This window comes from Pseudophryne corroboree, unplaced genomic scaffold (assembly GCF_028390025.1).
Source record: "Pseudophryne corroboree isolate aPseCor3 unplaced genomic scaffold, aPseCor3.hap2 scaffold_231, whole genome shotgun sequence".
Taxonomy (NCBI): domain Eukaryota; kingdom Metazoa; phylum Chordata; class Amphibia; order Anura; family Myobatrachidae; genus Pseudophryne; species Pseudophryne corroboree.
This window is the reverse complement of record NW_026968963.1, coordinates 789,724-814,815: the sequence shown is the minus strand read 5'-3', so window position 1 is coordinate 814,815 and position 25,092 is coordinate 789,724. Positions and strand designations below refer to the sequence as shown.

The window sequence follows — 25,092 nt, the reverse complement described above, 5'->3', positions numbered from 1 at the left end:
TATGCGGGAGAAAGGCGTACAAGTGGCTTGCCCCAAACTCTGAAGGATTGTGTTATATTGGAAAAGTATTGCCTGAAGTAATGACTGTAACACATGACAAAATGAAGGACATACATCGTGGTGCCCAAGCTCCTTATACTCACACCCACTACGAGCACGTTGTTAAAAGACACCTGATAGAGAAGACAGAGCATCCGGCCTCTGATCTGATAAGTGAATCCACCGGGATTCAATTCTTAATCGCGTTAGATTTCACCCGCACCGCTAGAGGAGTGCTAAATTATAAATACATATTGGCGCTCGCAAATTTGTTAGACAATATCACTGAAATGTATGATGACACATTTAGATATACGGGAAGGGAACTTCAAGCTTATAAAACAGAACTGGTGCAGCATAGAATGGTTCTTAATTACCTCACAGCAGTGACAGGCGGATATTGTGTTACATTGGCAACACAGTACGGCGTGAAGTGTTGCACGTATATCACGAATAGCACCGAGGATCCGGTCGAGGTCATAGACCAAAAGATGGACGATATTCTCCAATTGAAGTGGGAATTTCGCCGAAAACACAATCTCACTCTTGCTGCTGTAGGTAATGAGCTGACTGGTTGGGTGTCATGGTTGAACCCGCGAAATTGGTTCTCCGGTTTGGGAGACTGGGCTCAAGGAGTCATAATGGATGTTGGGAAGTTTCTCCTATGTATCTTAGGTGTTATCATAACCATTGGCTTGATATTTAGATGCGGTCAGGCTTTAATGAGGTGCAATCGTCGTACTAAGGTAATGAGTTTGAGGAGTGAGGAAACTGTAATTAACCTGGATTTGATTTATGACCCAATGATAGAAACAATGATGTGATGAAAATGCGATTTCTACGGTCCGTTTCTTTCACCTGTTTTTCTGGTTTTTCTCCAAGATAAAAAGACCCACTTGGACGAGGAAGTTGACGAGACGCTATACAGACAACGGATAGACCAAAGAAGAAGTTTTGACCACTTGAGATATGGACATTTGATGAACTTTGCCAGGGATCCCCAGTTTCCCTAGAATTCTTAAACTTACGCTAGCCCAACATTTTTTGTAAATCTAATGGCATTGACAAAGCTTTTTGCTCACCCCTAATGGGCAACACAGCGCAAAGAAGACGACTTTCAACTGATACCGAACAAAACTTCAACCGACAGATATACATTAACCTGACATAGAATACCACCGCATTTACCGTAATTATGTCTTTTCTTCATTTCTACAACCCTCAGGTAATGACACACATAGTATAGGGAATACAGGCACAGATATCAGCAATCACATATTCCCCCATTCATGTATCATCAACTAAAATGTGCTCCCCATTTTGTTCAAAATCCGAAAAGAGCTCGGTAAAGTTTGACAGCCCATCCACAGACCCGTACCACGGGATAAGAAGGAATTCAAATGTATACTTCGCAATACCTCGAAGCTTGATTTACAACACGTACGGCACGATGATACATGACCCCCCAAACACGGATTCATACACACATGCTTCTGCTATCTCACTAGGTCATACCCTCTTCACACCTACTCCTCTCTCCTCCCTTACCCAACCATGGAAATGAATTAACCCCTAACATATATTTTTCTCCTTTTGAAATGTTTTCAGGAAGTGGCAGTTATTATTGACTGCCAAAGGGTGGACTGTCAAAGTCAGAAAAATATCTCTATGCACACTACCATATTTGCACCTCACCCAGGTCCGTGCTGCGCATGCGTACGCTCTCCCGTACGTGCGCATACTCACAGTCGCGGGCACCCGCAGGCGCATGGTATGCGTATTTACGGTAGAGTTTATGTGGTTGTAGCGTGCGACTCAATCGTAACATATTTTCACTAATAATGTATTTTGTAGATCATGGTCCCTTTGATAGATTCTGAAAGTTTGGTTAATATAGAATGTTTATGAACAGAGGAATCCCTCTTTGTTTGATACGAAGGGTCAGACAGGAGTAATACAGTGGTGTTTAGTATCCATCGGAAGAATATTTAATTAGAAATATTCCGGTGTTGGTTTGAAGCAGATCAATCGCTCGTGCGAATAGTTATGGACATAAGAAGTTTATGAACATTTACTTTATTTGCACTTTCTTACCCATGCGGCGGGATACCCAGTTTCCCTCCCTCCTGAGCAGTTGGAAATAGTCACAGCCCACCTGTATGAATCAACCTATGACCTTTTGTTATAATGCGAAGCCGAATTCCTGTGTCCAATGAACAATGAGATTGTAGGGACCATTGAATTGTATTGTGTGTGGGGCATAAATAGGCAGGCCGACCGTATCCAGTTCTCTCTCTCTTCAACGGTTCTCATTGCTGATAATCGGGAGCTGGATATCGAGGCGCATGCGATCGTTCCCCTTGTGCGTAAGTTTTCTCCGTAATCATATTGTCTTACTGTGAGCCATCTCTCTCTCTCTCTATCTCTCTCTCTCTTCTCTTTCTCTCGTATTTTCCTTTAATTGTATTGTATTGTATTTCCTGTGTAGTTTATCTGGTTAGTTGGTTTATGTTATATTGTAGTGTATGCTTTGTACTGTGATTCTTTTTGCAAGTATAATAGTCATAATACATATAATAGGTTTCGGACCCTAAGCCCAGGTATCTGTGTATTCTTTATAGTGTTAAGTATTCTCTGAGCGCCGGTGACGCTCAAGCAGCTTTGTAGTTAATCAGGTTACACCAGGTTGCACTTACACTCTGTCTCTACACTAAGGTATACTGTGTATCTCATCGTTAAAGGTATAGAGATAAAGGTTTAAACGTTGTAAGCGTCTGCACCGCTGGTGATCTCCTCGTGGTCCCGAGCGTACGCTACGCTATAGCGAATCATTACGTTAGTCGGCAGCCAATAGCGTGCCTGCCTGTGATCACTGGGCCGTAAGCGAACGTGACGCTTGAGCGTCTCGACTACGGTTGAGCGATCGCTACACAACTTGCGTACCCTTACGGTACTTCTTACGTAGATAGCGTATAGTGTTCTTAGACCTCTTAAAGTGTTTTATATACGATAAATATTTAGCTTTATCAGGTCGCTGCTCGGGTACCCCCCTGTCAAGTGAAGGAGATCCAACTGAGGCAGCACAAGGGAACTCTCGAAAGAGGAACAAGGCTAGAGGAAGATCTGAGACAAAGAAATCTGATTTTTACCAGAGTTGACCAGAAGAAAGCACAAACACAGTTCCCCACTACCACAAATAATGCAGTTGAGTTTCCCACATTTGGGGAAATCACAGGGGTCAGCATACCCAGAATGCAATGAATGAACCTCACCCTGGGAGAACAATCTTCATGACCATGGTATCTCCTATGCAAAATAAGTATGATTTGGGATAGGGCTGGGGAGGGCCGCTGCTCAGGCACATCTCTGTCAAGTAAAGGAGATTCAACTGAGGCAGCACAAGGGAACTCTCATCTGGGGACAACAACTGCAGGGAGAACACATATTTTCAGATGAACATGGGAGGGCAGAAGGCTGCCTAATACTGAAGCACCCCCAAACAACAAACCAAATGCAATAACTAGTGCAAGCATTCCTGGGGGAAGGCCTGCAGCAGATGGATTTGCATATGGTGATGTCATCCAAGCAGTGGGTCAAAGTTGGCTTCAACCCTCGTCTGCATATGAAAAGAAAAAAGGGATGTGCAGGGCATGGCGGCCTTTTGCGGCGCTTGCATGACCCCTAATTCGCATTAAACACCTCCACCCTCCTTAGGTGTGGGGCTCATGTTGGCTATGCCCCAGCACCTGAAGCATTCAAGCTGATTTCTTGCAGCAGCTGGGCACTGTAACAGCTCCAGAGCTGCTCTGTAAGGCAAGTAAAAGGGTGTGGGCCCTGCAGCACTACCTGTAGTTCGCATTGTGCGTTGGAAGGCACAAAGTAAGCAGACGGGAGAAGTCAGGATAGTGCGCAAGGGCATAGAAGGGAGCGGCTCAAGAAAAGAGAAGTGGAAACAGACAGCAAACTAGGCTGGAGAGAGACCTGAGACAAAGAGATCTGAATTATACGAGAGCCGACCAGAGGAAACACAAATTATGCAGTCAAGTGTCCCACATTTGGGGAAATCGCAGGAGCAGCACACCCAGAGTGCAATGGGTGAGCTTTGCCCTGGGAGAAGCACCTTCCTGATCATAGTATCTCACCTGGCAGGTAAGTAGGAGTTGGGCTAGAGCTGGGGAGGGTCGCTGCTCGGGCACCCCCCTGTCAAGTGAAGGAGATCCAACTGAGGCAGCACAAGGGAACTCTCGAAAGAAGAACAAGGCTAGAGGAAGATCTGAGACAAAGAAATCTGACTTTTACCAGAGTTGACCAGAAGAAAGCACAAACACAGTCCCCCACTACCACAAATAATGCAGTCGAGTTTCCCACATTTGGGGAAATCACAGGGGTCAGCATACCCAGAATGCAATGAATGAACCTCACCCTGGGAGAACAATCTTCATGACCATGGTATCTCCTATGCAAAATAAGTATGATTTGGGATAGGGCTGGGGAGGGCCGCTGCTCAGGCACATCTCTGTCAAGTAAAGGAGATTCAACTGAGGCAGCACAAGGGAACTCTCATCTGGGGACAACAACTGCAGGGAGAACACATATTTTCAGATGAACATGGGAGGGCAGAAGGCTGCCTAATACTGAAGCACCCCCAAACAACAAACCAAATGCAACAACTAGTGCAAGCATTCCTGGGGGAAGGCCTGCAGCAGATGGATTTGCATATGGTGATGTCATCCAAGCAGTGGGTCAAAGTTGGCTTCAACCCTCGTCTGCATATGAAAAGAAAAAAGGGATGTGCAGGGCATGGCGTCCTTTTGTGGCGCTTGGATGAACCCTCCTTCGGTGTGGGGCTCATGTTGGCTATGCCCCAGCCCCTGAAGCATTCAAGATGATTTCTTGCAGCAGCTGGGCACTGTAACAGCTCCAGAGTTGCTCTGTAAAGCATGTAAAAGGGTGTGGGCCCTGCAGCACTACCTGTAGTATGCATTGTGCGTTGGAAGGCACAAAGTAAGCAGACAGGAGAGGTCAGGATAGTGCGCAAGGGCATAGAAGGGAGCGGCTCAAGAAAAGAGAAGTGGAAACAGACAGCAAACTAGGCTGGAGAAAGACCTGAGACAAAGAGATCTAAATTATATGAGAGCCGACCAGAGGAAACACAAATTATGCAGTCAAGTGTCCCACATTTGGGGAAATCGCAGGAGCAGCACACCCAGAGTGCAATGGGTGAGCCTTGCCCTGAGAGAAGCACCTTCCTGATCATAGTATCTCACCTGGCAGGTAAATAGGAGTTGGGCTAGAGCTGGGGAGGGTCGCTGCTCGTGCACCCCCCTGTCAAGTGAAGGAGATCCAACTGAGGCAGCACAAGGGAACTCTCGAAAGAAGAACAAGGCTAGAGGAAGATCTGAGACAAAGAAATCTGACTTTTACCAGAGCTGACCAGAGGAAAGCACAAACACAGTCCCCCACTACCACAAATAATGCAGTCGAGTTTCCCACATTTGGGGAAATCACAGGGGTCAGCATACCCAGAATGCAATGAATGAACCTCACCCTGGGAGAACAATCTTCATGACCATGGTATCTCCTATGCAAAATAAGTATGATTTGGGATAGGGCTGGGGAGGGCCGCTGCTCAGGCACATCTCTGTCAAGTAAAGGAGATTCAACTGAGGCAGCACAAGGGAACTCTCATCTGGGGACAACAACTGCAGGGAGAACACATATTTTCAGATGAACATGGGAGGGCAGAAGGCTGCCTAATACTGAAGCACCCCCAAACAACAAACCAAATGCAACAACTAGTGCAAGCATTCCTGGGGGAAGGCCTGCAGCAGATTGATTTGCATATGGTAATGCCATCCAAGCAGTGGGTCAAAGTTGGCTTCAACCCTCGTCTGCATATGAAAAGAGAAAAGGGGCGTGCAGGGCATGGCGGCCTTTTGCGGCGCTTGGATGACCCCTAGTTCGCATTAAACACCTCCACCCTCCTTCGGTGTGGGGCTCATGTTGGCTATGCCCCAGCCCCTGAAGCATTCAAGCTGATTTCTTGCAGCAGCTGGGCACTGTAACAGCTCCAGAGCTGCTCTGTAAGGCAAGTAAAAGGGTGTGGGCCCTGCAGCACTACCTGTAGTTTGCATTGTGCATTGGAAGGCACAAAGTAAGCAGACGGGAGAAGTCAGGATAGTGCGCAAGGGCATAGAAGGGAGCGGCTCAAGAAAATAGAAGTGGAAACAGACAGCAAACTAGGCTGGAGAGAGACCTGAGACAAAGAGATCTGAATTATACGAGAGCCGACAAGGGGAAACACAAATTATGCAGTCAAGTGTCCCACATTTGGGGAAATTGCAGGAGCAGCACACCCAGAGTGCAATGGGTGAGCCTTGCCCTGGGAGAAGCACCTTCATGATCATAGTATCTCACCTGGCAGGTAAGTAGGAGTTGGGCTAGAGCTGGGGAGGGTCGCTGCTCGGGCACCCCCCTGTCAAGTGAAGGAGATCCAACTGAGGCAGCACAAGGGAACTCTCGAAAGAGGAACAAGGCTAGAGGAAGATCTGAGACAAAGAAATCTGACTTTTACCAGAGCTGACCAGAGGAAAGCACAAACACAGTCCCCCTCTACCACAAATAATGCAGTAGAGTTTCCCACATTTGGGGAAATCACAGGGGTCAGCATACCCAGAATGCAATGAATGAACCTCACCCTGGGAGAACAATCTTCATGACCATGGTATCTCCTATGCAAAATAAGTATGATTTGGGATAGGGCTGGGGAGGGCCGCTGCTCAGGCACATCTCTGTCAAGTAAAGGAGATTCAACTGAGGCAGCACAAGGGAACTCTCATCTGGGGACAACAACTGCAGGGAGAACACATATTTTCAGATGAACATGGGAGGGCAGAAGGCTGCCTAATACTGAAGCACCCCCAAACAACAAACCAAATGCAACTACTAGTACAAGCATTCCTGGGGGAAGGCCTGCAGCAGATGGATTTGCATATGGTGATGTCATCCAAGCAGTGGGTCAAAGTTGGCTTCAACCCTCATCTGCATATGAAAAGAGAAAAGGGGCGTGCAGGGCATGGCGGCCTTTTGCGGCGCTTGGATGACCCCTAGTTCGCATTAAACACCTCCACCCTCCTTCGGTGTGGGGCTCATGTTGGCTATGCCCCAGCCCCTGAAGCATTCAAGCTGATTTCTTGCAGCAGCTGGGCACTGTAACAGCTCCAGAGCTGCTCTGTAAGGCAAGTAAAAGGGTGTGGGCCCTGCAGCACTACCTGTAGTTTGCATTGTGCGTTGGAAGGCACAAAGTAAGCAGATGGGAGAAGTCAGGATAGTGCGCAAGGGCATAGAAGGGAGCGGCTCAAGAAAAGAGAAGTGGAAACAGACAGCAAACTAGGCTGAAGAGAGACCTGAGACAAAGAGATCTGAATTATATGAGAGCCGACCAGGGGAAACACAAATTATGCAGTCAAGTTTCCCACATTTGGGGAAATCAAAGGGGCAGCACACCCAGAGTGCAATGGGTGAGGCTTGCCCTGGGAGAAGCACCTACATGATCATAGTATCTCACCTGGCAGGTAAGTAGGAGTTGGGCTAGAGCTGGGGAGGGTCGCTGCTCGGGCACCCCCCTGTCAAGTGAAGGAGATCCAACTGAGGCAGCACAAGGGAACTCTCGAAAGAAGAACAAGGCTAGAGGAAGATCTGAGACAAAGAAATCTGACTTTTACCAGAGCTGACCAGAGGAAAGCACAACACAGTCCCCCACTACCACAAATAATGCAGTCGAGTTTCCCACATTTGGGGAAATCACAGGGGTCATCATACCCAGAATGCAATGAATGAACCTCACCCTGGGAGAACAATCTTCATGACCATGATATCTCCTATGCAAAATAAGTATGATTTGGGATAGGGCTGGGGAGGGCCGCTGCTCAGGCACATCTCTGTCAAGTAAAGGCGATTCAACTGAGGCAGCACAAGGGAACTCTCATCTGGGGACAACAACTGCAGGGAGAACACATATTTTCAGATGAACATGGGAGGGCAGAAGGCTGCCTAATACTGAAGCACCCCCAAACAACAAACCAAATGCAACAACTAGTGCTAGCATTCCTGGGGGAAGGCCTGCAGCAGATGGATTTGCATATGGTGATGCCATCCAAGCAGTGGGTCAAAGTTGGCTTCAACCCTCGTCTGCATATGAAAAGAAAAAAGGGATGTGCAGGGCATGGCGGCCTTTTGCGGCCCTTGGATGACCCCTAATTCGCATTAAACACCTCCACCCTCCTTCGGTGTGGGGCTCATGTTGGCTATGCCCCAGCACCTGAAGCATTCCAGCTGATTTCTTGCAGCAGCTGGGCACTGTAACAGCTCCAGAGCTGCTCTGTAAGGCAAGTAAAAGGGTGTGGGCCCTGCAGCACTACCTGTAGTTTGCATTGTGCATTGGAAGGCACAAAGTAAGCAGACGGGAGAAGTCAGGATAGTGCGCAAGGGCATAGAAGGGAGCGGCTCAAGAAAAGAGAAGTGGAAACAGACAGCAAACTAGGCTGGAGAGAGACCTGAGACAAAGAGATCTGAATTATACGAGAGCCGACCAGAGGAAACACAAATTATGCAGTCAAGTGTCCCACATTTGGGGAAATCGCAGGAGCAGCACACCCAGAGTGCAATGGGTGAGCCTTGCCCTGGGAGAAGCGTGTACATTTTCGGTATCGCCTGCCTAGAGAAATGGAACCTAGATGGCATTTGGTACCGGGGACACAGTACCTCAATCAAGTCTCTAGTTGCCTCTGAATTAACGATGGATACCGGAACCACGTTTCTCACCACCCAGGCTGACAAGACCTGAGTTATCCGCTTTGCAGCAGGATGACTGCTGTGATATTTCATCTTCCTCGCAAAGGACTGCTGGACAGTCAATTGCCTACTGGAAGTAGTACAAGTGGTCTTCCGACTTCCCCTCTGGGATGATGATCGACTCCCAGCAGCAACAACAGCAGCGCCAGCAGCAGTAGGCGTTACACTCAAGGATGCATCGGAGGAATCCCAGGCAGGAGAGGACTCGTCAGACTTGCCAGTGACATGGCCTGCAGGACTATTGGCTCTCCTATCTAAGGAGGAAATTGACACTGAGGGAGTTGGTGGTGTGGTTTGCAGGAGCTTGGTTACAAGAGGAAGGGATTTAGTGGTCAGTGGACTGCTTCCGCTGTCATCCAAAGTTTTTGAACTTGTCACTGACTTATGATTAATGCGCTGCAGGTGACGTATAAGGGAGGATGTTCTGAGGTGGTTAACGTCCTTACCCCTACTTATTACAGCTTGACAAAGGCAACACACGGCTTGACACCTGTTGTCCGCATTTGTGTACAGGATGCAAACCTTCATGTCCAAATTTATCCATCTCATCAGTCGTACCTCAGATTTGCGGTACAGGACTGTCATTGCCAATTTCAGACGTTGCTGTTTGGTCTCTCCACGGCCCAGAGAATTTTCACCAAGGTAATGGTGGAAATGATGGTTCTCCTGCGCAAGCAATGTGTCACAATTATCCCGTACTTGAGCGATCTCATAAAAGCGAGATCAAGAGAGCCGTTGCTGAACAGCGTATCACTTTCACTGAAAGTGTTACAGCAACACGGCTGGATTTTCAATATCCCAAAGTCGCAGTTGGTTCCTACGACTCGTCTGTCTTTCTTGGGCATGATTCTGGACACAGACCAGAAGAGGGTTTATCTCCCGATAGAAAAGGCCCAGGAACTCATGACTCTTGTCAGGAACCTATTGAAACCAAAACTTGTGTCAGTGCATCACTGCACTCGAGTCCTGGGAAAGATGGTGGCATCATACAAAGCCATTCCATTCGGCAGGTTCCATGCGAGGACTTTCCAATGGGACCTACTGGACAAGTGGTCTGGGTCACATTTACAGATGCATTGGTTGATCACCCTGTCCCCCAGGGTCAGGGTATCACTCCTGTGGTGGCTGCAGAGTGCTCACCTTCTCGAGTGACGCAGATTCGGCATTCAGGACTGGATCCTGGTGACCACAGATGCAAGCCTCCAAGGTTGGGGAGCAGTCACACAGGGAAGAAATTTCCAAGGTCTTTGGTCAAGTCAAGAGACTTGTCTTCACATCAACATCCTGAAACTAGGGGCCATATACAATGCCCTACGTCAAGCGGAGACCTTACTTTGCGACCAACCGGTTCTGATCCAGTCAGACAACGTCACCGCAGTGGCTCATGTAAACCGCCAAGGTGGCACAAGGAGCAGAGTGGCGATGGCACAAGCTACCTTTGCATTTTTCTCCCAAACGAAGGACACTAGAATGAAAATTTTAAAGCCTCCTGTTAGTGCTTCATCTACACGGTATAGCCCTGAATTTTCCAATGCGTAGCTCTTTGCAAAAGAGAGATATTGGCAAGGAAAAGCTGTCTTGTACCTTTGCATTTTTCTCCCAAACGAAGGACACTAGAAAGAAAATTTTAAAGCCTCCTGTTAGGCCATCATCTACACGGCATAGCCCTGAATTTTCCAATGCGTAGCTCTTTGCAAAAGAGAGATATTGGCAAGGAAAAGCTGTCTTGTACCTTTGCATTTTTCTCCCAAACGAAGGACACTAGAAAGAAAATTTTAAAGCCTCCTGTTAGGCCATCATCTACACGGCATAGCCCTGAATTTTCCAATGTGCAGCTCTTTGCAAAAGAGAGATATTGGCAAGGAAAAGCTGTCTTGTACCTTTGCATTTTTCTCCCAAACGAAGGAAACTAGAATGAAAATTTTAAAGCCTCCTGTTAGTGCTTCATCTACACAGTATAGCCCTGAATTTTCCAATGCGTAGCTCTTTGCAAAAGAGAGATATTGGCAAGGAAAAGCTGTCTTTCAACTCTTCCACAACTGAAAAACAGATAGTGTTCCCAAGCCTTCCATCCTGTAATATCTTCAGTCTCTCGTCAATGAAGAAAACAATCCCTCCAGCAGACTCTTCAACCACAATACAAGATCACAGCCAAAAGGGCGAGAAGCAACTACACTTGCGTTTAACCAAAATGGCTAAAACTTAGTGGAGGAAAGTGCAGTGCACCAAAACATAAGCTGACACAATCATGGAGAATGCGCCAGCATATATGCTCTTCTATCTATATTTTGCAAACCTGCTCTTGTCCCCTCCAGCTGCTCCATGTAGATTTGACGCCTGGCAAGGTGCATAACCCACTGACAAGCAGGCACACTCCTGCATGAGTTTTCACTCTCACTAGCAGGATGATACACATTCATTTGCATGTGCTCCACCTCTGACACACCGCCCACCCAACCACCCAGTCACCAGAGCCACCCACAAGCCAACTGGCTCCGTGATTTAATTTGCACAGTGCAGTCATCCAGGCAGCATGTCCTTCTCAATGGAATAATCTCTGGTTCCATGGAATCTTCCGCATTGGAATGCTGCGGAACAAAAAGGATTTAAACATTCAGCTTGCTAGCATTCAATGTACCTGCGGCTTGGCTCTAGCACATGGGTCTTCATCCTGTGGCCCTCCAGCTGCTGTGAAACTACACATCCCAGCATGCCCTGCCACAGTTTTGCTATTAAGGTATGCTAAAACTGAGGCAGGGCATGCTGGTATATGTAGTTCCACAGCAGCTGGAGGGTCGCAGGTTGAAGACCCATATTCTAGCATGCCTGTTCTATGATGCATGTTCCGTGATGTCACAATCAGCTTGGAATGGGGTGTCTAGCATGCATTTGCTGACAGCCACTTGAGGGAGACACACATCAGGAGATGCAGCATATCGGAGGTCTTCGATGCCTTTCCAGCAAATGCACACCACCAGCTGCTGGTCTGGACACAAAACAATACCCACAATTGAAGGCTCAAAATGCCCAACTACAGGATTAATGTAAGTAGTGAATTTAGGAATGAATTTAGAAGTAGGAAATTAAGTTAGTTCACAAGTACATTCAAATTCCGATCTAAAGTCTAGGTAGGCCTCACGTCCTGGCAGCCCCCAGCATTTAAAAATGCCTTGATTAGAGGTAGGGAATTAAATGTAGATAAGAAGTAGACACAAAATAACACTCCACAGAGCAATTATCAGGTGTCTTTATCAATTGTTGCATTTAAAAAATCAAGCAATTAGGGAACACAATGTTGCGACAATGTAACCCTATTTGCAAAATAGTACTAAATAAGTTTGTCGATGTAAGACATTTGCAAAGGCGCAAACAAAACACGCTGGAAAATGCAACCGAATCTGTTTTTGGAGGTTAGAATAGATGCAGGATCAAGTAGCTCAATGGGTAGGGTGTTTGATTAGAATTCAACAGGTTATAGATTTGAATCCTGGGTATGATAGTTTGAGGTGTTATTTAATAAAGTATGTTTATATATTAGTCACACATGGCTTACTTGTACAAATGGCATGTCACCAGTTAGTGCTGACTGCTGATATGCCATTTGCACAAACACGCCATGTGTGACTGTATATGCATTTAAGGAGGGCACCCCGGCAATACCACAAACCATTGAGTGTCAAGTATACTAGATATATCTTCATATCTCATGTGCTTTCTCTGAGACCAATCTTGTTATGCCCCTTCCCCACAAGGCATGCGCCTTTTGTCCATATTGCAAAAATGGGGAGGGGAGGGGGGGGGGCATATAATTCTCTGTCACAGGGCACCAAAAAGTCTAGTTATGGCTCTGGTATGCATTATGTAATCTGGCAGACCATATCTCCAACACTGGCTGGTTGGAATAGAAATCCGGTTATCTATGTGAGCAAATGACCATCAACGATTTACTCTCAAACACTAGAAAATGGACAAACATGGTCCCCTAAACAAATTGGTTAAATTTTGGGTTTAACCAATTTGTGTAATGACCATTTTTGACCACTTTTCTAGTGTTTGGGAGCAAATGGTTAATTGACATTTGCTACTATACATTACCAGATTTTCATTCCATCCATCCAGACTGGATAGATAGCCTGACAGATAATTGTGTAGTGTACGCCCAGGATAACTGTCAGTTGTGCTTTCTTTTATGACGGCACATAAATGGGTGGGCAGATCCAGAGCAAGCACTGCCCACTCATGCATAGTTGTCAACTGATGTGAAGTTCCAGGGGGCAATCTCAGTTATAAAGAAAAGTATCTGGAAATTGTCCCTAGTTTAAAAAAAAAATAAAAAAAAAATTGATCAACTCCATTTATTTAGTATGATATCCCAGCAGTCAGAACAACATACTTTATTAAATAACACATCTCAAACTACCATACCCAGGATTCAAACCTATAACCTGTTGAATTCTAATCAAACACCCTACCTATTGAGCTATTTGATCCTGCATAAAAATTGTGAACATTATATGAAGCTATTGGTACTTTGCAAAAAAAAAGTATCAGCATTACAACGCAGCAGATCCATGCAGTTTGCAGCCACACACTACATGTATCTGCTCAGCCACAATGCTGATTATTTCTTCACAAAGTACAAGGTGAGCTCCAAACAGAATTCTCTAGCTTAGAATTATACCTTTCTATGCCAAACCTAGAAGTCGGGCCCCCCACCCTGGGATCCCCCAGAGGGAGGCCTGCACCGTCATGCGGCAGGCTTGTCCGTTTTGGAAGCAGGCTGATGGGCAGCCCAGGCTTGCTTCAGTCTGGGCTTGGCAGGTCTGGAAGCATGAGCTTGCTTTGGGTATGCCTGACCTTGGGTACGCTTTACCTGAGGGATGAAAGGGCCAAGGGAAAGTACTTTTAGCCTTCTGCGTGGTAGGAGTCATACGAGGTAGGCAAGCTGTTTTAGCAGTAGCCAGATCAGCTACAATCTTATTGAGGTCTTCTCCAAAGAGAGTGTCTCCCTTGAAAGGAAGCACCTCCAGGGTTTTCTTGGAATCCATATCCACCGACCAGGATCTCAACCAGCTGTATAAAGTATTACCTTGGAACTGGCTCTCCACTCCCCATTATCTGGTTATCATGGCTTCCTCCGCCAGTGTCCAGACTCGCTTGCTGAAGCTCGGCCACTTCTTCCTAGCAGCAGGCTCCTGGATCACTGGGCAGCAGAGGTGCTTGGGAGCCGGAAGGGGGCGGAGCAATCAGGCAGGCAGTTGCAGTGCTGCCCAGCTATCTGTGGTGTGAGAAGAAGCAGGGGCACCCCACCGCTGGCAGTGCTGCAGCTAGCGGTGGTGGCAGCGGCGAGGCTGCTGGGCTGGGTCTTGAAAAAGGTGGAAAGAAGGGTGTTACGGCATGGAATGTACAAACTGCGAGACCCTGCTGGTAGCGCCTTTGTCTATTTAGTAGGAAGGGCACGTAACAGCCGGGGGGCAATGGAGGAAGCCCCTTTAGGGCTGGAGCCCCTTCAGGGCTGGAGCCCGGCGGCAACTGACTCCGTTGTCTCTGGCAGTTCTGCCCCTGGACTAGAGGAATGGTCAAGAACATGGCAACATTTAATGCCAAAAAATGCAAAATCATACACGTCTCAAAAATGCAAAGGCTAACTATAATATTAAGGGCATTATAATGGCAAGAGGAAAGCTATCTAAGTATTACTATTTCAGGTGAGCAATGTAACAAAGCAATAGGAAAGGCAAGTCAGATGCTTGTTTGCATAGGTTAAAGAACCAGTAGCAGAAAAAAGTAATACAGGTTGAGTATCCCATATCCAAATATTCCGAAATACGGAATATTCCGAAATACGGACTTTTTTGAGTGAGACTGAGATAGTGAAACCTTTGTTTTTTGATGGCTCAGTGTACACAAACTTTGTTTAATACTCAAAGTTATTAAAAATATTGTATTAAATGAACTTCAGACTGTGTGTATAAGGTGTATATGACACATGAATGAATTCTGTGAATGTACACACACTTTGTTTAATGCACAAAGTTATAAAAAATATTGGCTAAAATGACCTTCAGGCTGTGTGTATAAGGTGTATATGAAACATAAATGCATTCTGTGCTTAGATTTAGGTCCCATCACCATAATATCTCGTTATGGTATGCAATTATTCCAAAATACAGAAAAATCCGATATCCAAAATTCCTCTGGTCCCAAGCATTTTGGATAAGGGATACTCAACCTGTAATGCCACTGTATAGGTCCTTGGTACAGCCACATTTAGAATCCTGTGTTCAGTTCCAGAAGCCATATCTCCAGAAGGCTGTAAATACATTAGGGCAACTAAAATTGTGCATGGCCTACATCACAAAACTTACCTGGAAATACAAAAAAATGTTGATGTGTATAGTTTGGAGAAGGGAAGAGGGAACATACAGTAATAGAAACATTTAAATATATAGGGAGGAATGTAATAGGGTGTGAGAATCAGAAAGTGAGAGATTTTGTGTTTTTTCCTGTTTTTTTTTTTTTTTATTGTTTGTTTTTTAAAGTGGCAATCCTTTACATGGCAAAACCAGGTTGATATTTGCCATGTAAAGGATTGCCACCGTGGGCATGTGTAGAAGGGGCACTGCTACTGTTGGCATTATGTGTGTAAGCTGCACTGATATGGTGGTTATGTGTATAAAGGGCACTGCGACTGTGGGTATTATTATTATTATTATTATTATTATTACATGCGGTGTAATGACAATAAGATAGTGCTACTGTGTGGCGTATTTTGATTTGGGGTGCTATTGTGTGGCCATGCCCCTTCCTTGTGATACCACACCTTTTTTTTTTAAGGAGCGCACTGTCCCTTTATTAAGTATTGGAGAGAGGGCCCAAATTAATAGTTTGCAGGGAGGCGCCAAACACCCTAGCACTGGCCCTTTGGTAGGGGACAGGATTTGCTTCTGCTTGTGCACATATGTTATGATTGCCAGCCAACAGCACTGGTTTTGCCTATAACACTAACTATAAATATTTTGAATTGGTCCTGGACCACCAATCCAAGGCACCCCTGCAAGTGTCCTGAGGCACCCCAGGGTGCAGTTTGAGAACCACTGGTCTAGTGAGTACCCAGGATAATTATTGTAGCTGGTCTGCGGGTAACAGCTCTCAGATCCACTTCTAGAAAAAATGCAGCAATGTAATTTGAGTGACAAACTGCAGAGATGAACCCTTTCTGTGACTGCTGCACAGGGATCACACAAACTCTATTCATAGGGCTGACTTCACTTAGGGGAGATGTTCTCACGCCGCAAAGAAGTGCGAGTATATACCGCACTTACGGTACCATTGGATTTACAGATATTTTCTTGCAATACACTATGGGGGTCATTCTGAGTTGATTGCTCGCTAGCAGTTTTTAGCAGCCATGCAAACGCATTGTCGCTGCCCACTGGAGAGTGTATATTCACTTTGGAGAAGTGCGAACACTTGAGCAGCAGAGCGCCTGCAAAATCGTTTCAAAATAAGACCAGCACTGTAGTTACACTTCGTGTGCGTTGATTCTAACAACCGAGGGACGGCTTTTGATGTCACACACCCATCCAGCGAATGCCCAGCCACGTCTGCATTTCTTCTGCCACGCCTGCATTTTTCCAAGCACTCCCTGAAAACGGTCAGTTGACACCCAGAAACGCCCTCTTTCTGTCAATCTCCTTGTGGCCTGTTCTGTGATTGGAATAATCGCTAGAACTAGTGCAAAACCACAATGGACTTTGTACCCGTACGATGCGCATGCACATTACGGAGCATGCGCATGCACAGATTAGCCATTTTTTTTCAACTGATTGCTACGCAGCGAACAACGGCAGCAAGCGATCAACTCGGAATGACCCCCTATATACATAGAAACATGGATTTTTACTGCAGGAATTATGGTTAGTTTAGGGGTATCGGTTAGGGTCAACAGAGGTGTAGCTAGGGGTCCAAGCGCCCCTGGCAAAGTAAGGGACTGGCGCCCCCCCTTTCGATAAAGCATTGCAGTCCATTGGCGGTTACCATGTTGGAGCCACAGCAACTGACCCCCTCCCCCACACGCTGCCCTACATCATCGGCTGGGATTCACTGTTGGTGTGAAGCCACTGGGAACATTCTGGTAGCATTAGCAGCAGTCTGTGTCATAGATAGGGAAGGCAGAAGGTTAACTAGCTAATAGCAGTCTGTTGGCAGCAGAGGCTGGGCGGGGGGCTGAGAATGAGCCAACGCTGATCAGTGTCCAGTCTGCTCAGACAAAAATATTTTGTGATCAGGGCTGGTTCTAGACCAAAGGAGCCAATGGCAAAAATTTCCTTTGGCACCCCCCCCCCCCCCACACACACACATACACACACACACACACACACACACACACACACACACACACACACACCAAAAAAGAACATATCCCAGTTTAACATAACGCTATGTGGTGCAAGGTGTGGAGCTGGTCACTTGTATCAGACCTCTGACATTTGCCTTTTCACCCATATTGCATACTTTTTCTTGCAGGTTGTGTCTTAATTCAAGAAGTGTTCTAAGTACTTCAGCTTAGTATCTTTACTGACCCCTCTTTACCCCACACTACATAACTGACCCCTCTATACCCTACACTACATCACTGACCTTTCTATAACCATCACTGCATTACTGACCCCTCTATACAGTACACTGACCTCTATATACCTGCTAGTACATCCCTGATGCCTATATTCCCTAAGCTAAATCCCTGACGCCTCTATTCCCTACGCTACATCCCTGATGCCTCTATTCCCTATGCTACATCCCTGACGCCTCTATACCCTACGCTACATCCCTGATGCCTCTATTCCCTACGCTACATTCCTGATGCCTCTATAACCTACGCTACAACCCTGACGCCTCTATACCCTACGCTACATCCCTGACGCCTCTATACAGTACAATGCATTACTGATCCCTCTAGACCATACATCCTCATTACATCAGAGAGATAGTGAAACACTGGAAAAAATAAGGATAAAGTGGACTACAGAAACTGATGCTCTAAACAAAGGAGAGAGAGAGAAAAGCACAAGGGAAAGTGGGCAATCGGAACACCATAGAGAGAGGAGAGATAGAAATGCCTGAAAAAGTAAAGGGGGTTGGGTATGGCATCCGGCGCTCGGGATTCCAGCAGTCACATGATACCTAATCCTAATCCTAACCCTCTGGGGGGGTGGCGGATAGGGCTAACCCTCAGGGGGTGGCAGCTAGGACTAACCCCCCCCCCCCTCCTAGTGCCTTCCCTAACACCCCCTCCCCCGGTCCTAACCCTCCCTCCAATACTCGCCTTCGGGATGTTGGCTGTCTGTGTGCCGGCACCAGTCTCCCAAGTGGTGTCAGGATTCCAACATCGGTCAAATGACCGCCGGTATACCGTCTGCCGGGATGGTAAATGTATCCTGAGGACAGGTAGTGAGTGTGGAGGGATAGGTGGTTCAGTAAAATGTAACAGCTCAAACTGCGATCATTCACTGATAAATTGATTTATAGCTCTCCCTTTTTAACCATTGCAGTCATAAAAGCAATGTTTTTTAAACTTTTAAATAAAGCTTGTTAGCATCCCCAGCACACTGTATATGCTGGGAGATGTAGTTCTCAATATGAAAACATTTAATTACTGTATGAACTCTAATTCCCCAACTGAAACCTCTCACAAACACACACTCCTAAATCTAGCACACACACACACACACACACACACACACACATTTCCCCAGTACTGACAACTCTCATCACTTCCACACACTGACAACTCCCTCCTGCTCCTCTCCCCACTGACACTGACAGCTCCCTCACAGTCACACACATCCTCCACCCCCCCACCCCCCCCCACACACACACTGAAAGCACACATGCACAAATCCCCCCCTCCTCGACACTAACTGTCACGGACTGCTTGGGCAGCAGGGGGCAGGCTCTGACTTGAAGTGCTGAAATTCAACAGCTCTCTCGAACTTGCAAGGCATGGCTGTGCAGCTGTCTCCAGCCATCTCCTTGCCCACTGTGTAATTTGTGGCGTTCTCTGATGTTCCCCGCTCTGCCTCTACAACCGGCACATAATGTACAGCAGTGGTGACTCCTGAGTATGGGCCTGGAGAACTCCGCCTACCGGGGGGTAGGGATTAATAATTTCAAAGGGGCAGAGCTAGGAGTGAAGCAGTGGACAGCAGTTGAGGGGCGTTTCAAACTGTAACAGGGTTGGGACAATTTCAGTATCCTTCCCTCACCGTCTAATTGGTCAGTCCCACGCTGATTGCCATAGCGCCCTTTCAAGACTGCAGAACTCTATCCCTTAGCCACGGTTGGCACAGCTGGATGGTGCCCCTGGCAAGTGCCATCCTGGCCAAGGGGTAGATACGCCCCTGAGGGTCAGGGCCAGAAACAGAAATCTCGGGGCCCAGTACACTGATATCTCTGGGGCCCCCTCAACCCCCCCTTAACTTGGCAGAGGGATCTTTAAAAAAAAAATGGAGCCTTTGACTCGGACCGTCAGTGAGGCCGGCAGGTGGTTTTCATACTGGGCTATCCAGCTCTTCGGTGGCGGTGGCAGGGACATTCAGAAAAGGGCCAGCACAGCAACATGCATAATAATGGCAATACAGTATGGACCACAGGGACTGGACAAAGTGATGGGGTAAAAGGAGGGGGGAGGGTTTAGTTGGCCTGTTAATTGTTTTCCTGCTTAAATTGAGCAGTTGGTGGATACACTTTAAAAAGCAATATTGGCACTGTGGCCCCATTATTTCAGTTCTTAATACTTGGAGCCCTGAACAAGTGTCCCCTTGGTCCCCCCTGTCACCGGGCCTGTTCAGGCGTTACCTATGGAGAAGCTGCGACATGACATCCTAGGACACGATACTGCACCATGCATCACCATTATATTTCAGTGTGCCTTGTCAATATTTAAATCTTGTTCTGTGTGACGTGAGTTGTAAATGGTTGAAAATCTCTGTGCTACAGTATCGTCACCATGTAGTTATAACAACACCGCAAAACCACCAAAAGACGTGTTTTGGTAGAGGGACTGCTGGAGGGGCCCATTGGGGCCCCCAGTTTGCTACCCCACCCCAGTATACCTGTGCTGTAGCCAGTGGAAGGGGCACTATCTTCCCGGTGATCTCTTCGGGAAGATGGTGCCGCACATAGAAAGCAAAGACTCTGGCTGCACTCTCCTGCCCTCGCTCTAAGCAAGGTGATCGGGCCACAAAAGGACCCCTGTCGGACCCCTGCCGGACCCCGGCCTGTGGGCCACAAAAGGATGCATTGGGGGCGGCATGCGGCCCATGGGTTTGACACCCCTGCCCTAGAGTATCAAAATTTGTTTCACGGCACCCCTAGGCCAAAGTTTTTTTTATTGAGAAATTCAGAAAAAAATATAAAATTAAGTAAATTGTGTTTATAGCATGTCATCCTCAGGTTCAGTTATGTTGTGAGGGAATGGTTTTGCCAATTTAATAAAGTATAAATAATTTTAATTGGTCCTGGACCACCAAACTATGCTACCAGTGCAAGAACCCCAGTTTGGAAACTACTGCAATAAAATAAACCTTTTTTGTTTTTTTTAAACTACATGTAATACACCTTAGAGCTCAGTTCCTAAAAGGTTTTAAACCCTTGCATACAGTAAACTACACATATTTAAAAATCCTACACCGGGCACAAGTGCTCACGGGCCAATTTCATGGCAGTCTCGGATAGGAGGGCATTGTGGATTCACCAAGGGAATGCTGATGCTGACTCCAAGAAGAAAGGGAGTCTCTTCCCTATGAAGGTGAAGCCTTGTTTGGCGACGGCCTAGTTAATTTGATCTCGGCAGCTCCCGCAGGTAAGTCATCCTTCTTGCCCTATGTTCCCTCTCAACGGATGAAGACGCATCATTATCTGACGCAGTCATTTCGGCCCAATAGATATGCAAGAAGTTAAGATTCCCCTTTCTTTGCAGGTAGAGGAAGGAAAAGAGGGAAGAGGTCTGTAGCCTCTTCAAGATCGCAGGAGCAGAGATCGTCCTCTGCTTCTGCCAAATCCACTGCATGACGCTGGGGCTCTCTTGCAGGAGCCCGCACCAGTGGGGGGCACGTCTAAAACTCTTCTGTCAGTTCTAGATTCATTCGGACCTGGACTCGTGGGTTTTACAAATAGTGTCCCAAGGGTACAAACTGGGGTTTCAAGACGTTCCCCCTCACCGATTGTTCAAATCAGCCTTAGTCAGCAGGGAGAAGGTTTTTATTCAAGCCTCTTCGTGGTCCCGAAGCCGGACGGCTCAGTCAGACCAATCTTAAATCTGAAATCCCTTAATTTCTACCTAAAGAAATTCAATTTCAAGATGGAATCTCTCAGGGTAGTGATCTCCAGTCCGGGGGATAAAGGAGATTTCATGGTTTTGGTAGACATAAAGGATGCCTACTTATATGTTCCCATTTAGCCACTGCATCAAGCTACCTGAGGTTTGCAATTCAGGATTGTCATTACCAATTTCAGACGTTGCCGTTTGGTCTGTCCACGGCTCCGAGGATTTTCACCAGGGTGATGGCGGAAATGATGGTCCTCCTTCGCAAGCAAGGAGTCACAATTATCCCGTACTTGGATGATCTCCTGATAAAGGCGAGATCCAGGGACCAGTTGGTGCAAAACATCTACTCTCCCTGACAGTTCTTCAACAACATGGTTGGCTCCTAAACTTGCCAAAATCGCAGTTGGTCCCAATGACGCGGTTGTTGTTTTTGGGAGTGATACTGGACACAGAAGAGGTTTTCTTCTAGTGGAAAGGCTCTGGAGATCCAGAGTCTGGTCAAACAAATTCTGAAACCAGCAAGAGTGTTAATCCATCAATGCATTCAGTTGCTGGGGAAGATGGTTGCGGCCAACGAGGCCATTCAGTTTGGCAGGTTCCATGCCAGAATGTTCCAGTGGGACCTGTTGGACAAGTGGTCCGGATCCCACCTACACATGCACCGGAGGATAATCCTGTCTTCCAAGACCAGAATCTCACTCCATTGGTGGCTGCACAGTTCTCACCACCTAGAGGGGCGATGGTTCGGGATCCAGGACGGGATCCTAGGGACCACGGATGCAACCCTCCGAGGCTGGAGAGCAGTCACACAGGGGGAAAACATCCAAGGAAGATGGTCAAGTCTTCCTTGGATGTTTTCATCTCCACATAAATGTTCTGGAGTTAAGGGCCATTTAATAACTGCAGACACAGTGCGCACTGGGACGGGTGCCCAGCATCCTCTACAGACTAAGAGAAAAGGATTTACCGGTAGGTATTAAAATCCTATTTTCTCTAACGTCCTAGAGGATGCTGGGGACTCCGTAAGGACCATGGGGATAGACGGGCTCCGCAGGAGACATGGGCACTTTAAGAAAGACTTTAGTTCTGGGTGTGCACTGGCTCCTCCCTCTATGCCCCTCCTCCAGACCTCAGTTTGATACTGTACCCAGTGGAGACTGGGTGCTTTTCAGGAGCTCGCCTGAGCTTTCTGACAGAAAGTATTTTGTTAGGTTTTTAATTTTCAGGGAGCACTGCTGGCAACAGACTCCCTCATCGAGGGACTGAGGGGAGAGAAGCAGCCCTACTCTCTGAGTTGCAAGGTCCTGCTTCTTAGGCTACTGGACACCATTAGCTCCAGTGGGATTGGTACGCAGGATCTCACCCTCGCCGTCCGTCCCAGAGCCGCGCCGCCGTCCCCCTCGCAGAGCCGGAAGATAGAAGCCGGGTGAGTATGAGAAGAAAAGAAGACTTCAGAGGCGGCAGAAGACTTCATGATCTTCACTGAGGTAACGCACAGCACTGCAGCTGTGCGCCTTTGCTCCCATACACCTCACATACTCCGGTCACTGTAAGGGTGCAGGGCGCAGGGGGGGCGCCCTGGGCAGCAATATAAACCTCTTTCGCAAAAATATAACATATATACACCTGGGCACTTTATATATGTATAAGCCCCCACCAATTTTACAGTTTAAGCGGGACAGAAGCCCGCCTCCGAGGGGGCGGGGCTTCTCCCTCAGCACTCACCAGCGCCATTTTTTCTCCACAGCACCGCTGAGAGGAAGCTCCCCGGACTCTACCCTGCTTATACCACGTTAGACAAGAGGGTTGAAAAGAGGGGGGGGGCACATAATTCGCAAATTACATACAGCAGCACTACTGGGCAAACATTAAGTTACTGTTTTATTCCTGGGTTATATAGCGCTGGGGGGTGTGCTGGCATACTCTCTCTCTGTCTCTCCAAAGGGCCTTGTGGGGAAACTGTCTTCAGAAAAAGCATTCCCTGTGTGTGTAGTGTGTCGGTACACGTGTGTCGACATGTCTGAGGAAGAAGGCTATATTAGAGAGGAGCGGGAGCAAATGAATGTGGTGTCTCCGCCGACAGCTGATTGGATGGATATGTGGAATGTTTTAAATGCTAGTGTAAACTCATTGCACAAAAGATTAGACAAGGCAGAAGCTTTGGGACAGTCAGGGTTTAAACCCATGCCTGATCCTATGTTGCAGGGACTGTCAGGGTCTCATAAGCGCCCACTATCCCAGATTGTTGACACAGATACCGACACGGATTCTGACTCCAGTGTCGATTACGATGATGCAAAGTTACAGCCAAAATTGGCAAAATCCATTCGATTTATGATTATGGCAATAAAAGATGTTTTGCACATCACAGAGGAACCCCCTGTCGCTGACAAGAGGGTACATATGTACAAGGGTAAGAAGCCTGAGGTAACCTTTCCCCCCTCACACGAGCTGAACGAGTTATGTGAAAAAGCTTGGGAATCTCCAGATAAAAGACTGCAGATTTCCAAAAGGATTCTTATGGCGTATCCTTTCCCATCAACGGATAGGTTACGATGGGAATCCTCCCCTAGGGTGGACAAAGCATTAACACGCTTATCCAAGAAGGTAGCCCTCCCGTCCCAGGATACGGCTACCCTCAAAGAGTGTGCTGACCGCAAACAGGAGATTACCCTGAAGTCCATTTATACACATTCAGGTACCTTACTCAGACCGGCAATTGCGTCGGCCTGGGTGTGTAGTGCTGTAGCGGCATGGACAAATACCTTATCTGAGGGGATGGATAGCCTAGACAAGGATACTATTTTATTGACCCTGGGGCATATAAGAGATGCTGTCCTATATATGTGTGTATGCAAACTACAGGTGGTGCTGCAGGGCCCACACCCTTTTACTTGTCTTGTAGAGCAGCTCTGAAGCTGTTACAGTGCCCAGCTGCTGCAAGAAATCAGCTTGAATGCTTCAGGGGCTTGGGCATGGCTAACATGAGCCCCACACCGAAGGAGGGTGGGGGTGTTTAATGCAAACTTGGGGTTATCCAATCGCCGCAAAAGGCCGCCATGCCCTGCATGCCCCTTTTCTCTTTTCATATACAGATGAGGGTTCCAGCCAACTTTGGCCCACTGCTTGGATGACATCACCGTATGCAAATCCGTCTGCTGCAGACCTTCCCCCAGGAATGCTTGCAATAGTTGTTGCATATGGTTTAATGTCTGAGGGTGCTTCAGTATTAGGCAGCCTTCCGCCCTCCCATGTTCATCTGAAAAGATGTGGTCTCCCTGCAGTTGTTGTCCCCAGACGAGAGTTCCCTTGTGCTTCCTCAGTTAAATCTCCTTAACTTGACGGGGCTGTGCCCGAGCAGCCGCCCTCCCCAGCCCTATCCCAAAACATACTTATCTTGCATATGAGATCTCTTGATCATGAAGATAGTTCTCTCAGGTTGAGGTTCATCCTGGCCACGCTCCCCGCTGGAGATCGCTGATGGGGACAGCAGCGGGGCTTCAGCAGAAGGGTGAGTATGTGTGGCCAGAGACCTCCCTTCCCATGTGCAGGCTTGCAGAGTCTGCCGCGCAGGATGGGGCATGTGGCACTCTCCCTCCCAGGGGCTCTTCCAGATGTAGCTCCTCAGCAGTATTTTTCCCGGGCTGCGCGGCGCTCTCCCCGACTGGCATCCGCCCTGGAACACTGCCTTCCTCAACGCAACATCAGCAGGGGGCCCTGGCCTCATCACCATCCCAGGTCTTTCTCATGTATGTATCATGTATGTGTGTGTGATATATGTATGAATCATATATGTTTGTGATACATATATATATTCCATAGACAAAAAACCTTACGGTTTCACATGTCCCATTAAGGCTTCTTAGACA

At 47.3% G+C, this 25,092-nt stretch overlaps 6 non-coding genes and 3 pseudogenes across 6 annotated transcripts; all 9 read right to left on the bottom strand.

Annotated features, from left to right (window-relative positions):
* Nucleotides 1-3,198: 3,198 nt before the first annotated feature.
* Nucleotides 3,199-3,362, bottom strand: LOC135010236 (U1 spliceosomal RNA). Its single transcript, XR_010209660.1, has one exon. It is a non-coding gene; the product is annotated as a U1 spliceosomal RNA (small nuclear RNA).
* Nucleotides 3,363-4,033: 671 nt separating this feature from the next.
* On the bottom strand, nucleotides 4,034-4,196 carry LOC135010239 (U1 spliceosomal RNA). The gene has a single exon (XR_010209663.1). It is a non-coding gene; the product is annotated as a U1 spliceosomal RNA (small nuclear RNA).
* A 152-nt stretch (nucleotides 4,197-4,348) lies between these two features.
* LOC135010235 (U1 spliceosomal RNA) lies at nucleotides 4,349-4,512 on the bottom strand. Its single transcript, XR_010209659.1, has one exon. It is a non-coding gene; the product is annotated as a U1 spliceosomal RNA (small nuclear RNA).
* Nucleotides 4,513-5,167: 655 nt separating this feature from the next.
* LOC135010243 (U1 spliceosomal RNA) lies at nucleotides 5,168-5,321 on the bottom strand (annotated as a pseudogene).
* Nucleotides 5,322-5,473: 152 nt separating this feature from the next.
* On the bottom strand, nucleotides 5,474-5,637 carry LOC135010231 (U1 spliceosomal RNA). The gene has a single exon (XR_010209655.1). It is a non-coding gene; the product is annotated as a U1 spliceosomal RNA (small nuclear RNA).
* Nucleotides 5,638-6,335: 698 nt separating this feature from the next.
* On the bottom strand, nucleotides 6,336-6,471 carry LOC135010240 (U1 spliceosomal RNA; annotated as a pseudogene).
* A 152-nt stretch (nucleotides 6,472-6,623) lies between these two features.
* On the bottom strand, nucleotides 6,624-6,787 carry LOC135010234 (U1 spliceosomal RNA). Its single transcript, XR_010209658.1, has one exon. It is a non-coding gene; the product is annotated as a U1 spliceosomal RNA (small nuclear RNA).
* A 692-nt stretch (nucleotides 6,788-7,479) lies between these two features.
* Nucleotides 7,480-7,621, bottom strand: LOC135010244 (U1 spliceosomal RNA; annotated as a pseudogene).
* Nucleotides 7,622-7,773: 152 nt separating this feature from the next.
* LOC135010238 (U1 spliceosomal RNA) lies at nucleotides 7,774-7,936 on the bottom strand. The gene has a single exon (XR_010209662.1). It is a non-coding gene; the product is annotated as a U1 spliceosomal RNA (small nuclear RNA).
* Nucleotides 7,937-25,092: the final 17,156 nt, after the last annotated feature.